This window comes from Amblyomma mixtum, chromosome 10 (assembly GCF_055824585.1).
Source record: "Amblyomma mixtum isolate Tamu chromosome 10, ASM5582458v1, whole genome shotgun sequence".
Taxonomy (NCBI): domain Eukaryota; kingdom Metazoa; phylum Arthropoda; class Arachnida; order Ixodida; family Ixodidae; genus Amblyomma; species Amblyomma mixtum.
The window spans coordinates 159945306-159961119 of record NC_143021.1 but is presented as its reverse complement, the minus strand read 5'-3'; the positions used below and the strand labels follow the sequence as shown (position 1 = coordinate 159961119).

At 50.7% G+C, this 15814-nt stretch overlaps 1 protein-coding gene across 17 annotated transcripts in view; it reads left to right on the top strand.

Moving 5' to 3' along the window:
- LOC149327517 (uncharacterized) overlaps positions 1–15814 on the top strand; it is a 212192-nt gene that overhangs the window by 157313 nt on the left and 39065 nt on the right. The gene's annotated exons all lie outside the window — the stretch shown is intronic.

The following is a 15814-nucleotide window of genomic DNA, read 5'->3' as shown; positions in this document are numbered from 1 at the left end:
TGGGCGCGCTTTTCGAAAGAATCATCACCAAAAGAATACAAAGACACCTAGAAGACGGGGGTTGGTACCCCAACACCATGTTCGGCTTCAGGGAACATCTATCGACCCAAGGCGTGCTGCTTCAGCTCAAAGAAGAAGTACTAGAAACAATGCCAAGCAAAGGGGAAAACGTAGTCATGGCCGTTGACATCAAAGGGGCCTTCGATAGCGTATCCCACGCAGCAATCATGGAAGGCATCAACGCCACCAACTGCGGAAAGAAAACACACGACTACGTGAGAAGCTTCCTCACAAACAGAACTCCAACGGTGGGTTTGGGAGACCTACGAAGCGAGGTCTTTCAAACACCATGCAGGGGAACTCCACAAGGCTCAGTGATATCACCAGTGCTCTTCAACATATCAATGATCATCCTAGCCAAAGAGCTCAGCCAGATACAATTGATCAGACACGCAATATATACGGACGACATCACCATATGGACCAGCGAAGGCTCGTTAGGAAGCAAACAAGAAAGTCTACAAGCGGCAGCCACCTGCACTGAAGGATACATGAAGAAGAGGGGACTAAGGTGTTCCACCGAAAAGTCCGAACTTCTCAGAGCAGGAAGGCACCCTACAGAGGCTAACCTCGAGGTGAAACTAGAAGGGCAGAACATACCGGAACAAAGAATGATAAGAATACTTGGTATGTGGCTGCAAGGTAGCAGGAAATGCAGCCACACACTAAGCCTGCTACGCAAAGCGGCGGAGCAAGTAGGCCGAATAATAAATAGAGTAGCCAGCAAAAGGCATGGCATGAAGAAAGAAGACACAATCAGACTGGTGAACAGCCTGATAGTCAGTCGAATAACATACTCACTACCATACCACGTAACCACCAAAGCTGAAAGAGCAGCAAGTAGAAGCTATTCTTCGCAAAGCATACAAGATAGCCTTACATCTACCAAGGAACACGTCCAACGAGAAGCTAATGCAACTAGGGCTTAACAACACTTTTGAAGAGCTGAGTGAATGCCAAATAAAGGCACAACTTCAAAGACTCAGCGACACAAGAACCGGACGAGCACTTCTGACTAGGTTGGGTCGGGAGGCGGAGAACCATCAGAACAACAGGGCAAACATACCAGACGCACTGAGAAGAAACATAAGCATACAACCCATCCCCCGCAACATGGACCCAAACCTCCATGCCAGCAGGAGGAGAGCCAGGGCAGAACACTATGCAAAAACAATAGGGCGCAGGGACAGCACGGTATACACCGATGCCTCCCCGTACTATGGTGAACGAGGAAATAAAATGGTGGCGGTAGTTGTCAACCACCAGGGAGAACACATAACGAGCTTCACGGCCAGGGCATCAAATGTAGCAGAGGCGGAGGAGATAGCGATAGCCCTAGCAATGAGGGAGGGGGATAGAAAGGGGAGACCCTTGAATATTTTAACAGACTCACAAGAAGCGTGTCGAAACTACACAAAACGAAGGGTAGGCAAAACGACACTCAGGATCCTCAGCGAGGGGACACCATCGGGGAGGAGAGAGAAACATAACATAATTTGGATACCAGGCCACACGGGGGTCTGGGGCAACGAAAGGGCGGACGAACTAGCTCGAGGGCTTACTATCCGAGCTGGGGGGTCACAAGCCCCGGAGGAGCTCTGGACTAGCCTAGGGGCTGGGTACTCTGAAACACTAAGTTTATACAGGGGGCTAAGATACAAATACCCCCCACGACACACAGAGCTAAGCAAGGAACAAGCCGCAAAATGGCGGAAGCTACAGACAGGCTCCTTCCCTAACTATATATACTAAGCAAGATGTTCCCGACACAATACCGCGCCACATGCCCTTGGTGCGAAGCGAGGCCAACACTATACCACATAACATGGGAATGCGATAGAAACATATCGTTCCACAAACACGACACACCAAGTGCGGAGCAATGGGAGAGCCGGCTCACCAGCTGCGAGCTAGAGGCCCAAAGGGCACTCATAGCAGACGCAAGCGAGGTGACCAGACTCAGTGGAGCCCTGGACTAGGGGACCACCCAAGGTTAAGGAGGCAAACTCAAGACCTGAAGACTTGAAGACGACCTCCACCGCAAGCTAAATCTTAGAAATCAATAAAGTTTCTACTCACTCACTCCCTAAAATCGTATCCGAGTTGTGGAAGCCAGACAGAATTTTTTTCCACAAGCTGTTTTATGCAACATCACTAAGGCGCAAGGCATAGTACCAGAAAGGCTGAAACGCTAGTCCAAGAGTTGCAAACGTGCGTACCCGGCACAAGAATAAAAATTAGGAGTCACTTTGGCGACTAAAGTGGTGCAAGGCGAAAGCCTTAGTACAGCATTCTGTCATGAATGTGGTTGTGAATGATGATTGAAGTGCTGCCAGCGAATGACGCGTCCATTGGCTGTCTGCTTGTGTTACTGATGTGTGGTTAACATGTTAAGCTTCGCCTGTAAGAGTGGAACGCGACAGCGTCTTGCAACGCTGCCAGGGAGTCCACAGAGAGAGAGAGAGAGAGAGAAAACTTTATTTACAAAGGAATTCGGGGCACGCCCCAGGGTCCCCGCACGACCCCACTGCACTCAAGTGTTTATGTTCCTGAGGTCCATAACACTGGCAGCACGGCCGGTGGCGATGGTCTGCACGGCCGGGTCCTCCGAATGCAGCAGGGTCTCCCAGTCCTCCCAGGTCTTGAGGTTCTCTAGGTCCCGCGGGGGAGGGTCCGCCGGGCAGAGGGAAAGGATGTGGAGGGAAGAAGCGAAGGGTTCTGGGCATAGGGCGCAAGCAGGAGTGGGGAAGGAGGGATGATAGTGGGTTAGGGTAAGGGGCGACGGGAGAGTATGTGTTTGTAATCTGCGCCAGAGTGTTGCGTGTCTGTTATCTAGGGAGGGGTGGGGCGGGGGGTAGAGCTGGCGAGAGGCTCTGTATGCCTGGGTCAGCTCACTGAATGAGTGCATGCGATCCTTCGTGAATCCCCGATCCGAGGCCACCTGAGCCCGGTTTAAAGAACCTCGGGCTAAAAGGTTGGCGGCCTCGTTTCCGGGATTCCCGCAGTGCGCAGGCACCCATATCAGCTCCACTTGGCGGGGCGGGGGTGCATCGGGCGGAGTCCAGTATGCCAAAAGCAGGGACATGAACTCGGCCTCGAGCAAAATTTAGAATCGCAGTTTTAGAGTCATTTAAAATATACCGGGCTTCCGTGCGGGTTATAGCAAGTGCAATGGCGGCTTCCTCTGCAGCCTCTGGGGACGTATCTGGAGGGAGAGGTAGTGTGAGGAGGGTGGATGAAGAGGAGTCCACCGCAGCTGCTGTCGCTTCATCACCCGTGCAGGCAGCGTCCACCCATACGGCGTCCGGCTGGGGGCCGTACGCTCGATGGAGTGCCTTCGCACGGGCTCTGCGGCGCTGCTCATGGTGGGCCGGGTGCATATTCCTCGGGAGCGGCCTGATGAGAAGCTCTCGGTGAAGGGATCGTGGGATGGCGAGAAGGGTTGGGTCGTTGGCCGGTATTTTGATTCCCAGGGAGTCCAGGATATACCGACCTGTGGAAGTTTTTGTGAGCCTGATGTATTGTGCCTGTCGGTGGGCCTCCACGAGTTCCCCGATCGTGTTGTGGAGGCCCAGGCCTAGTAATCTGTCTGTGGGTGTGTTGAGGGGAAGATGAAGTGCTACCTTGAATGCCTTGCGAATCAAAGCATCCAAAGCGTTTATGTCATGTTTGGATAGTTGTAAGTATGGGGTAGTGTACAGTACACGGCTGAGGACAAAGGCATGAATGAGGCGACATAGGTCGCGCTCCTTCATGCCTCTATGATGTCCCGAAACCCTGCGGATGAGGTGCGATATCGCGCCTGCAACCTGCTTGAGTTTCTTGAGGGTAGTGGTGTTTTTGCCATCGTTCTGGATGTGCAAGCCCAATACACGGAGGGTGCCAACCTCAGGTACCGGGTAACCATTCAATTCAATGGCAATGGGGGAGCGGGGACAGCGGTGGTTCTTAGGCCGGATGAGGAGCAGTTCGGACTTCTCTGGGGAGCAAGACAGTCCGATGGTCCGTGCGTAATTTTGGGTGAGGGTGGCTGCTTCCTGTAAGGTGTTCTCTATGTCGCCGTCACTGCCGTGGGTGGTCCACAGGGTGATATCGTCGGCATAAAGAGTGTTCTTGAGGTGGGGAATAGTTGCCAATTTCCGGGCGAGGGGTATGAGGGTTATGTTAAAGAGAAAGGGGGAAAGGACGTACCCTTGAGGGGTGCCGATACTCTGAAGTGTGTAGGAGGTGGAAGACAGAGGCCCGAAGTGTATCTCAGCCGTGCGGTCAGTCAGGAATGCTTGAATGTAGGCATACGTGAGCACACCCACATTCAATGGGGATAGAGCAGTCATGATCGCCTGATGTTCAATGCGATCAAAAGCTTTGGAAAGATCCAAAGCTAAGACTGCCTTGGTGTGACCTGGAAGAAGCGGGTCAAAAAGGTCGTGTGTGAGTTGCAGCATGGCATCCTGAGCGGATAGATGAGGGCGGAATCCCACCATGCTATGCGGGTAGAGATTGTTGTCCGCCATGTGACTTGTGAGTCTCGCTAACACAACATGCTCGAGGAGCTTCCCGAGGCATGAGGTTAGCGAAATCGGGCGAAGGTTTTGAATGGTGAGTGGTTTGTTGGGTTTTGGTATAAATATTACCTTCGCGTGGCGCCAGGACTGCGGGAGATTACCCTCCCTCCAGCACTGGTTGAAGTATTTCGTAATGTGGGTGATCGATTGGTCATCCAGATTACGGAGCATGGAGTTTGTGATTTGGTCTGCACCAGGTGCGGAGTTGGCGCGGAAAGTGAGGAGGGCCGCTCTGACTTCCGTCTCCGTGATGTCGGTGTCGAGTGTTGGATTTGCTTGTCCTGTGTAGTGCGGTAGAGGTATGGGGCCGCCTGGAGATGTGTGCATGGTTTGAAGTGTGTCTAGAAGGGTGTCGGGATCGTCAATGTGTTCATGTGTGAGGCGTGTCACGTGGTGCTGTGCTGCTGATTTGGTGCGTGTGGGGTCAATGAGGTGTCGGAGGAGTTGCCATGCTCGTTTGCTGGACAGGTTTCCGGCGATGCCGTCACATATCTGTCCCCAGTTGGATCGACAGAGCTCCTCAGAGTGCTGTTGGATTTGTGTCTGCAGCGCGGCCAGCCGCTTTTTAAGCGTTCTGTTGTGTTTGTTGCCTTTCCAGCGTTCCAGGATGCTGTGATAAGCCTCCCAGAGGTGGGCTAGGCGTGTGTCAAGGGTCGGTGTTTCGGTTGTAGTTTCAATGTGTCGTGTGTTATGGTGAACGTCATGCTTGAGTGATTGCACCCATGCATCGATGTCTGCGATGGGAGTGTCTGGGAGGGCGGTGTGTGCAGCGCGAAAGGCATCCCAGTTAATGAGTTCGTGTGTCATATTTGCGTGACGGGGTGGTTTGTATGGGACAGTGATTTGTATAATGTAATGATCACTGCCCAGTGTATGTTGTGTTCTGTTCCAGGTAACGCCGCGGATACAGCGGCTCAGCGTCAGGTCCGGACTGGTGTCCATGCTGACACTGTTGCCGATCCGCGTAGGCGTCTGAAACGTGTTGTGCACAGTGAGTTGGAGGTTCTGCAGGAGCAGCCAGAGCCTGCGACCTCGATGTGTCGTGGTTGTGTATCCCCAGTCAGTATGCTGACTGTTGAAGTCCCCACCGATGAGTAGGGGATGTTTCCCTGCTAGATGGTGTAGCTTTCGCAGAAGTGATTCTAGCGGGGCCATCGGCAGGGACGGGGGGTGGTATATGTTTGCTATAAATATAGAAGGAAGTGAATGTGTGTGATGTATAATTTCCGTGATCACGCAGGGCGTCTCAGACGTAATGTGATAAGTTTTGTAGGTGAGGCTGCGGTGGATGAGTGTGGACGCCCTGGGTGTGTTAGTGGTATCCGAGTGTGTAGATGTGTAGCTGGGGAGGGTTGCTCGGTGTGCAGTCTCCTGGAGAAGAAGTATGTGGGGCGTGGGTGTGATGGTGGGAAGGAGAAGTTGCAGAGGTGCGCGCTTTGCCCGGAAGCCGCGGCAGTTCCAAGTTATAATGGGGAGATAATTAGTGTTCCCCCCCCGCCATATTGGATGGTGGGGGGATTGAGGAGGGTATTAAGACGGGTGTCAATTGGTATGTGTGGCTCAGGGAAGGTGTTTTGTGCTTGTGGAGGTAGGATGGGGGGAGTGGAGGGGGTTTGAAGTTGGGTGAAGCGATGGGTAAGATTATGCTCCAAGAGCTCCATCATCTTGGTAAGCATAGCGTCCATGCGCTGCTCAAGTTTTTCGGTGAGGGCGGCGGCAAGGTGATTGAATCTGGCCTCGAGGCGGGCGTCTAGCTCCTTTAGTTTATGGTCAAATTTTGCTTCGAGTGCTGCTAATTTAGCGTCTATTTCTGGGGGCACGGGAGGGGGTGTGGCGTCTGTGGTGCGCTGTTTCTTTGCAGGAGGGGTGCTCGAAGTGTCTGTGGATGATGAGCTCGAATTAATGACAGGGGGTGCGGGTTGAGGGGGCATGGAGGGGGCGGGGGTGCTTAGGAGAGAGGAAAGGCGGCTTACCTCGTCACGCAAGGCCTTGAGTTCCTGGTCTCTCGGGTCTGCCTGGGAGGACTGGGGTGGTGGGGGTTGACGGGTGGTTTTGCCGGAAACGCGGTCTGCCCAGGTGAGACGCGTGGCGTTCTTGCTGCCATTCTGCCGGCTTGTAGAAGGCGACCGGGAAGCCGTCGAGCTGCGTCTGCTGGCTGTGCCTGGTTGATCGCAGCGGGAAAGCCGCGATGTACCCGGAGGAGAGAGAGCGTTCTTCGGGGACGCTAGTTTGCGGCCCCGTCCCTTGCAGTTCCCGGTGCCGGTCATATGAGGGCCTCCGCAGAGAATGCAGCTGGGGGTGCATGAGGGCACATCTTCCTTTGGGTGGGACTGCCCACAGCGGGGGCACTTATGGGATCTTGGGTGGACACACACGTCTGCCCGGTGACCAGGGACGCGGCAGTTAGTGCAGGCGTCTATATGCCCTCGATAGGGTGTGCACCTGTGGAGGGCTCCTCCATAAAGGACGGCGCGTGGGACAGGTCCAGCCCGGAAAGTTATTAAGATGGAACGCGTGGAGCCCATTCGGCGGGCGTCCACGATGAGGGCGTCTGGGTTGCCGGTGAGCAGGTCTTGCAGGAGCTCTGACGGGGTCTCATTCCAATAAGCATTGGAGATGACTCCGCGTACTGCTCCGTCCGGCGGGGCTATATAAGGTGCTGCGGCGATTTCCTTGCCTTGGTGTGTGATGGTGTTCACCCGAACCAGAGCGAGCGCGTCATCCTTTAGGGGCGTGCTTACGGTGCAGGTGTTGTTGACCGGGTGTACCCTGATTTGGGTACGCGCTGGCTCCTTAAGCTGGGACGCCGCTTGGAGGATGGCCTCTCGTAGCTGTCGGGGTGGAAGCAGATCCAGCTGCAGCCCGCCTCGTGATCTAAAAACGATCTTGTAATCTGCAGCAGGAAGCGGTGGCTGCTGCCGCGAACGCTGCGCAGCTGTGCGCGTTGCTTGCAGGTGCGCTGACTTTTCAAGGCATGGAGACTTGGGGGTACCGGTAGTAGAGGCTGCGCCCTCCTGGCGTCGGGTTGTTGAAAGGACATCCTTGGAGCGAGCAGGCACACTAAGAATGTGCGTCCAGTCCCTTGGGTCGTAGTCGTTGGGGTTAAGAACCTCTCCCTGCACCTGCACCTCCATGATGGCGTTGGTGGCGGAAGCGTCCGTCGGAGTAGGCCTAGCTCAGGCGGAGAGGTCACAGAGAAGAAAGGGCCGTGGGTGCCCGAAAAAGGGCGTAGGCGGGCCAAAAATTGATGGCGTGCAGCGCTCACATTCGTAGATCCGTGGGTGGTGAAATTTTGGCTGATGATGCTGGCGATTGGCGAATTCCGCTGTCTTTGTGCAGAGCCGATGTGGGGTGCGTCTGTACTACACGGCCCCCTAGCGGCCAATCGGAGTCCACAGAACGCCATCGCCAATTCGGCTGTACGCCTTGCTGGATGGTAAATTTATTTTTTGAGGAAAGGAAATGTATCTCTCTCGCATATCTGGGTGGACACCTGCACCTCGCCGTAAGGGAAAGGGGGAAGATGGGAGTGAACGAAAACGCCGTATTAGCTAGACGCGCCTTTGTTCATTCCAAACCGTTCAGCTGGCATTACGGAGTGGCTAGCGTGCTCGTATCGCACTCCGGAGACCCTGGTTCGATTCCCCAACTCGACCAATTTTGTTCTCGGTTTTATTGATTTATGCGGTCTAACTAGAAAGGTTAATTAGGCTCATTTCACATTTATATTATTGTATTTCTATCCATCGTGTTCTGTCATTCACGTGTCAATTGTTGGAACTGTCTAGGATGTTCGACACAACGTATATGAAACGAGCAACGTCGAACTGAGTGGGGAAGTGCGTGGTGGTGGAGCGAACGCGGCTTCGTACTTATGTTTTTTTCAGCAGCGTCTCCTACTCGGACGCTGTTGTCGCTGCGGCGCGCGTCTTTCTTTTCTTTTCCTCTTTCTTCTGACCTCTTCATTCTCCTCTATCTTAATTAGGCTAATTGATTAATTAAGCAATTAACTAAACTCGGTCCAACTTAGTTGGAGCATCACTATACGATCCCTTTGATTGGTTTCATGGTTACTAGCCAAAGTACAATTGGCCACATTTGAAATTCGCGCACTGTGACGTCACCAGCATTTCGACCAATTGAAAAGCGTGACATTTTCTGTCGACAACTCCTGCTTACAACGATGAGGCATTAAAGGCTTCCGCCTTAAAATACCAAGCGCACTTTGTAATCTAAATGCTGGCATCCGCAGCCTAAGAAAAAAATTGAGCGGTGTCTGCTACTTTTCTCTTTTGTCAATAATATTGCCCCAAATCGTTGTAATGTTTATTGGTTCAAGCTCGATGCCGCCGGCACACGGCTTCCCTTTGTGACGCAAGATCCAACCAGATTTATCTCGCTTGATCGAACACAGGTGGAACCGATTCTACATTACTGGAGAGTGTTGTGGCTACTTGGTACTGCTTATCTCGAAAGTTTATCAAATTTAAATTCAGTACGGATGAGCGCGGCAGGCATTCCGTTCGACGACCGTCGAGTAAGCTTGTTGCTAACCCCCCACTGCAGTCTTCGGTCCTTAGTGAGCATTAGTCAGCCCAATAAATATTGGTTTGGTTTATTAGGGTTTAACGTCCCAATGAGATTCAAGCTATGAAGGACGCCGTACTGAACGGTTTCAGAAATTTCTAGCGACTCGGGTCCATTAACGTGCACTGACATCGCACATTACACGAGCCTCTATCATTTTGCCTCCATCGAAACCCGACCGCCGCGGCCAGGATCGCATCCGCGTCTTTCGGACCAGCAGCCGAGCGCCATAACCACCGAGCCACCGCATCGGCATTTGGTAAAGTGGTTTTCGAGGAACGGTCAAGGGACAGTATTTTTCTCACAAATCTCGGTGGACACCCGAACTGCGCCATGAGGGAAGATAGGAAGGTTGCAGTGAAAGAAGGAGGCGCCGCAGTGGAGGCCTCCGGAATAATTTCGACCACCTGAGGACTTTAAAGTGCACTGAAATCTCAGAGCACACGGGCGCCTTTTGCTTTTTGCCTCCATCGTCAGTTTCACATTTTTTGTAAGGAACGTGCCTGCCCTCCAACATATATGCGTGCCGTTTGCGCGCTTGGGTATAAACAGAAACCATCCGATTTCCTTCAGGCCATGCTAGCAAAGAACGCCCGAACGCTGAAGTGAGCTGCACATTATCATGGAACAGCCATAAAGTCTCGGAGACCTTTCTAAAAGCATTTGAGCAATGGGCACTTGGTAACAAAAACTGAAATAACGCAGCAGCGCATTCTTTTCAGGTGAATTCCCTGCTGAAAAAAGTTCTGTGATGCAATGACCTCATAGATCATTCATCATAGAATATCATACAATCTGTATGATATATCGTACAGATTCTATGATATTCTATGATGAATGATCTATGAGGTTATTGCATCATAGAACTTTTTTCAGCAGGGTTGTTTCAGCTCACCGAGACTGTAGGTGCACAGTATGGGGCTCTACTCCTCCGGAAGCGTTGTCTATAGAAGCATGCAGCTGTGTCGTGGATTCCTTCTGGTTACAGAGAAGTGCACCACTCGGGTGCTCTACATATGAGTGCCACAAACTGTAGCTGGTCATAATCATCATCTGCCTGACTGTGCCCACTGCAGGGCAACCCTACTGAAAAATCCGGTATGAATTTAAAACGGAACCGCATACCGGGTTATTGTACAGGATTTGCGATACCGGATTACCGGAATATCCTGTATAAAACAGGACAGTCCTGTATAATACAGGACTCTCCTGTTTTGTACAGGATACTCCAGTAATCCGGTATCGCAAATCCTGTACAATAACCCGGTATGCGGTTCCGGTTTAAAATTCAGACCGACATACAGGACAGTCCTGTATTCTACAGGCTAGGCCCGTATTATGCTGGAGGGCCCTGTATCACAGAAAAAAGGCAGGAATAAAATGCTTCAAATATATCCCACTTGGACTAAATCTGCCCAAAAACTGGGGCCATAAGTGTACATGCCAAATGCTGCAATATACAGAGCCTCAGACACTGGTAATCTGCGATTATCAGCGACTCGTATTGCAGTCGATGTGCAATTGTGTTATTTGCTCCCAGCTTTTACCAAGTATTGGTAGCTTGGTGAGTATTATAATGCATCAAAAACTCCAAAAGATGTTTATTTTTTCGCATGTCTTGAACCAGCTCACTGAGGTAATAATTTAACTCTTCGCGACGATCTACCGGCGCTGGGGTCTCTATAGGGTGCTGGCCAATGAAGTAGTCAAAAGCACCTGCAGAAAAGAAAATATGATTGGTAGTACATAATGCCCCCAGCTTATCATTTAATTGGGCACTGACACACAACATAATGCATTGAGCACTGTGACATGCAACTTACGGCCAATGGCTTGTAGCTTTTCAGGGGTCATTCGCTTTCTGCCCACTGTGGAGGCTTCTGACTTCAGGTTCCGATGGCAAGCTTGCCCTCTAACGCTCCTTTCCAGGAGCTGTGGAGTCGTCCAAAGGCTGCGTCCTTGCAGAAACGCGAATCTTTGGGTGCCACCATAACTGCTGCGCACATTGCCGAAGGAATAAAAATTCCATTCCCGAGGTGGACCTGTATGCAATAATTACAAATGCATACCCCAGTAGCACAAACCATGCTCTGAATTGCGGGCCCTCGTGGGCCCAGAAAAGCCACAGACAAGCCAGGCGTCTCAAGACGCCAGGCCCTGAGCATTGGCAATGCTCAGTATCGTGAATGCATTCTCATGCCTTCCATATTTGAATCACTAATGTATTGCAAATCGGCGTCGTAACATTGTTGGTGTGTAAACAGGTTGCTCGGACGATTCCGGTGCTTGCGTGGTCATCCTCCATTATTTACGGCACATACCGCAGCATCGATGCGATGCGTGATGTTTTTTCAAGGTCTTGAGCCGCTCCCCACCAGGACGCTTATCGCTGATTGCTCTCGCACGTATACACGATATGCCTCTGTAAAGAAAGAATACAAACCATAAAACTAATTTTAGTCGTGTTATCATGAAGGACAAGCAATTTCGGTATGTAGCTGAAAGAAAATATTGAGCTATTTCGTCCCTCTACGTTGTGCAATCCACAAATTGCTAGTTAAAAAGACACTGGACAGTTAGAACGTTTCTGTTGACGCCGGCATATAACCGAGACGGAGGCAATACTTAAAAAACAGGGTGATTTGAAATGCGTACTTACGTCCTAGCAGCACGACGTCGCCGTCATAAAATCCGCCTTCACCGCCGTGGCCTCCACCGGTCAAATGTCTGTAAATGTCACGGTTCACCACTCACGTCTTTCGGAGCGAAGTCATTCAACACAGAGAGAAGGACGATAGGGTTCCACCATATTTGCACTGGACGTACGCATGGAAGGCGATGTCATCTTCGATCGTGGATTGATAAAACAACATGATGAAAGGCACAAAAAACTGTATAACACAAATTCAACGACGACTAGCGAGTGCCAGCATGTTTTCGCAGCTACCTTCATCCCTTGACACTCAACCCAACCGCAGGTAAGAAAAACCTGTTCCAAGCAAACGCGACCGGACACATTGAACAACAAGTAGAATCGGAGCCCTCTCTCCACTTCATGGAGCGTCGCGGGGAGTGTGGTAGGGAGGGCGGCTTAAAATGTTCGGTAGTGGGCTGTAGAGTGAGTGCCTCCTCGCCATTTCGGGGAAGGGGGCTGGGAGGGACAGGACAGACACAAAGGAGACCTCGGGGAAGGAACAAAGGCAGACAGAAAAAACAGGGTTGAGCAGGTTTTTTTTTTTTTTGAGAGTGGACCCAGGAAAAGCAGGGAAGGCGGTGGTGAGAGGAAAGAAAAAAACTTGAAAAAAAAAGTGCGCAAAGACAGGTTACTCGTGTGACGTTTCTACGGGAGTTTGTTTTTATTTTGTTCTCTCTAGCACTGTACCTTTTCACTAGCTAACCTTTTCTTGTTCGTCGATAGAAATGTTCTCGGCGATTTGTGATTAGTATCTCTTCCTGATAGAGTGAAGGGTGGGGCCGCTCGCGATGGCGCTTGGAGAAGTTGAGTTATCAATGGGCAATCACTTGACGAAGAAGAAGTGAAAGAATTCCTGCACGAAAACCAAGAATTTTCTTTCTTCATCGATGCGTCGCTACAGACTGCCGCTAGCGAACAGCTGCTGCAATGAACGCGACAGTAACAAACCTTTTGGAGCCTCTGGCGCAGTCACCGGAGGCTCGCCATGTTTATCAGCCAGTCGTGAAGTTCTGCACTGTGAAATCCAAAGTAACCTGCGCAGGACTTAGGAAGGCTGCTGGCGGATGTATACTAGCCGTATGGCCGCACACAGCCGCCCTGGCTTTGTCAGGGTGCTGCACGGGAAGCCAATATGGCGGTTGTCCGCAAAACCCCTTCATGCAGCCCCTGCCTTTCATGCACAAACTGCATGTTTTGCCACTGAGAAGCTCACGCTTAGTCCTTTTCTTTTCCTAGCCCTTTCAACAAAACCGTGTATGTGTTGATTATCGCACTTATGCCCACGCTGACCCCCCCCCCCCCGCCCCCTTCCCCTAAAAAACATCTGCTGGCGTACAACAGTCAATCTGCAGACCAAGCACCAAAACCGCAGCACATATCGCTCTGAATACAGGCTGGTATGTCCGGTTTGAGCTCCGTACCGGACTGTCTGTCCGGTTTGAGCTCCGTACGGGACTGGTCTGTCCGGTTTGAGCTTCGAGCCGGGAATGGACTGTCCGGTATCAGCTCCGTACCGGAGCGGTCTGTCCGGCTTCGGATCGATACCGGACCGGTATGAACCGGTATAGCCATCAAACCGGACGAGTCTCGCCGGTATGAGAGTGATACCGGACCGGTATGAAACCGATATGTTCCTGTAAAATCCGGTTTGCCGCGATACCGGATTTTTCAATAGGTTAAAGGCCTCTCCCATGTCTCTCCAATTAACTCTGTCCTGCGCTAGTAGCGGCCACCGCATCCCCTCAAACTTCTTAATTTCATTCTCCCACCGAACTTTCTGCCACCCCCTGCTACGCTGCCCTTCTGTTGGAATCCTCTCCGTTACCGATAAAGACTAGCCGTTATCTTGCCTTCCCATTACATGCCCTGCCAAAGCCCATTTCTTCCTCTTGATTTCGACTAGGATGTCATTGTTCCGTCACCCACTGAGCCCACTTCCGGTCTCTTAATGTTAGACCAAACATTTTCCTTTCCATAGCTCGCTACGTTATCCCTAACTTAAGCTGAAGACTTTTCGTTAGCCTCTCCACCTTTCTGTCCCATACTTGATTACCAGTAAGATAGAGCTTTTGAATACTTCTCTCTTCAGCGGTATTGGCAAACTGCCATTCATTATCAAAGAGTACCTGCCATATGCGGCCCACCCCATTCTTTTCTTGTAGTCATTTATTTGTCATAAACTGAATCAGCGGTCGCTACCTGCCGTAAGTAGGCATATTCACTTGCTGCTTCTAGCATCTCGCCACCAATAGTATACTCCCGTTCGCTTGCTAGACTATTGATCATTGCTTTGGCTTTCTGTATGTTAATTTTTGCACCCACCGTTCTGCTTTGCCTAACTCCTTAATCATGCTTTGCAGTCCATGTAATGAGTGGCTTAGCAATCCGATGTCATCAGCGAATTGCTGGTCACTTAGGTGTTCTTCATTAACATCTATCCCCAAATGTTCCCAATTTACGCCTCCAAAGACCTACTGTAAAGCGGCGATGAAGAGCATTGGCCAGATCATGTCTTCCTGCCTAAATGCGTTTCTTATTGGAATTGCGTTCATTATTGTAAGAGGATTATAGTAGCTCTGTGGTCCTCATAGATATCCTTGAATAATTTCACATATCAATAATCCAAACCCTTCATCCGCCATGCCTTCATGAAAGCTGAGGTCTCCACTGAGTCAGATGCTTCCTCGCAATCTATGAAGGCTACGTATATAGGAGTTGGTCAAATTCTGCGCATTTCTCTATCACCTCAGTGATAGCGTTAAAGTTTCTATGTGGAGTAACCTTTACAAAAGCCTTCCTGATCACTTGGTTCATTTAAGTGAAGGTTTGTTCTTATTACCTTACCTTAATAAATACCTTGTAAGCAAAGAACAGTAAGCTTATCGGCCTGCAACTTTTGAAGTCCTTGACGTCTCCTTTCTTATGAAATAAGAAAATATTAGCGTTCTTCCAAGCTTCTGATACGCTCGAGGTCACAAGGCATTGCGTATACAGGGTACCTAATTTTTCTAGCACAATCTCGCCGCCCTTCTTCAGCAGGCCTGCTGTTACCTGATACTCACCAGCAATACAGGACACGCGCTTGCGTGCAAAAAAAACCAAATAGCGGCAGTTTGGTTTGCCGCTATTGATTTTTGTGTACTCATCGGCGTGTCCGATACCTGTCAGACCAGAATGGGTCAATCCTTTTTCAGTTCTTTTGCTTCTACGTAGAGTGGCTTCAATGTGCGCCTGCGCGCTTCCCCCATTTCTTCAGGTTTTATTGCATTTTGCGCTGATTTGCGCGGGTTCCCTACAATCACTCCCTTTCTGGATACGGTATAAAACGTGCGGATCACCCTCCTTTGATATTAAAGTTGCTAGGTCAGCCCTATGTGCTCGTCTTTCGACCCTCGTCTGCCAGCGCTACAATGTAAAGAAGGTCTAACCTACTGGCGAGCGCACCGAAGTCGAGCTCGGCCAATCTTTGGGCTTTCTGCCGAAAATTATAAAGTCTCGTAAAACAACAATTGTTTTGTCACAAATTCGGTGTCCACTTGTGCCTCTGGCGCCACTGCGGTTGATTCTTGCAAACTTTCGGTGGTGAGACCTAAGGAATCGCATCCGTTGGCGAATATTGGTGGAGCCCATGCGCGCACGTCCGCTCAGTGTCGCCGCACCTTGTGTATCCACGTCATTTCGGAGAAAACTTGTGGGTACTCTCGTTCAATTTTTCACATTTCAAGTTACGCCTATGAACTGATGAACCCGCGAACCGAGCATGAGCGCCTTTCTCGCCTGCTACAGAAGACTGCTGCCGTCGGTCATCTCCATTGCGAATAAATAAATTCCCAATTTTTGCAGATATGGTCTATTTTATTCATTATTCGTGCAATACACACAACGCCCCTAGGGCATTAACATTAAC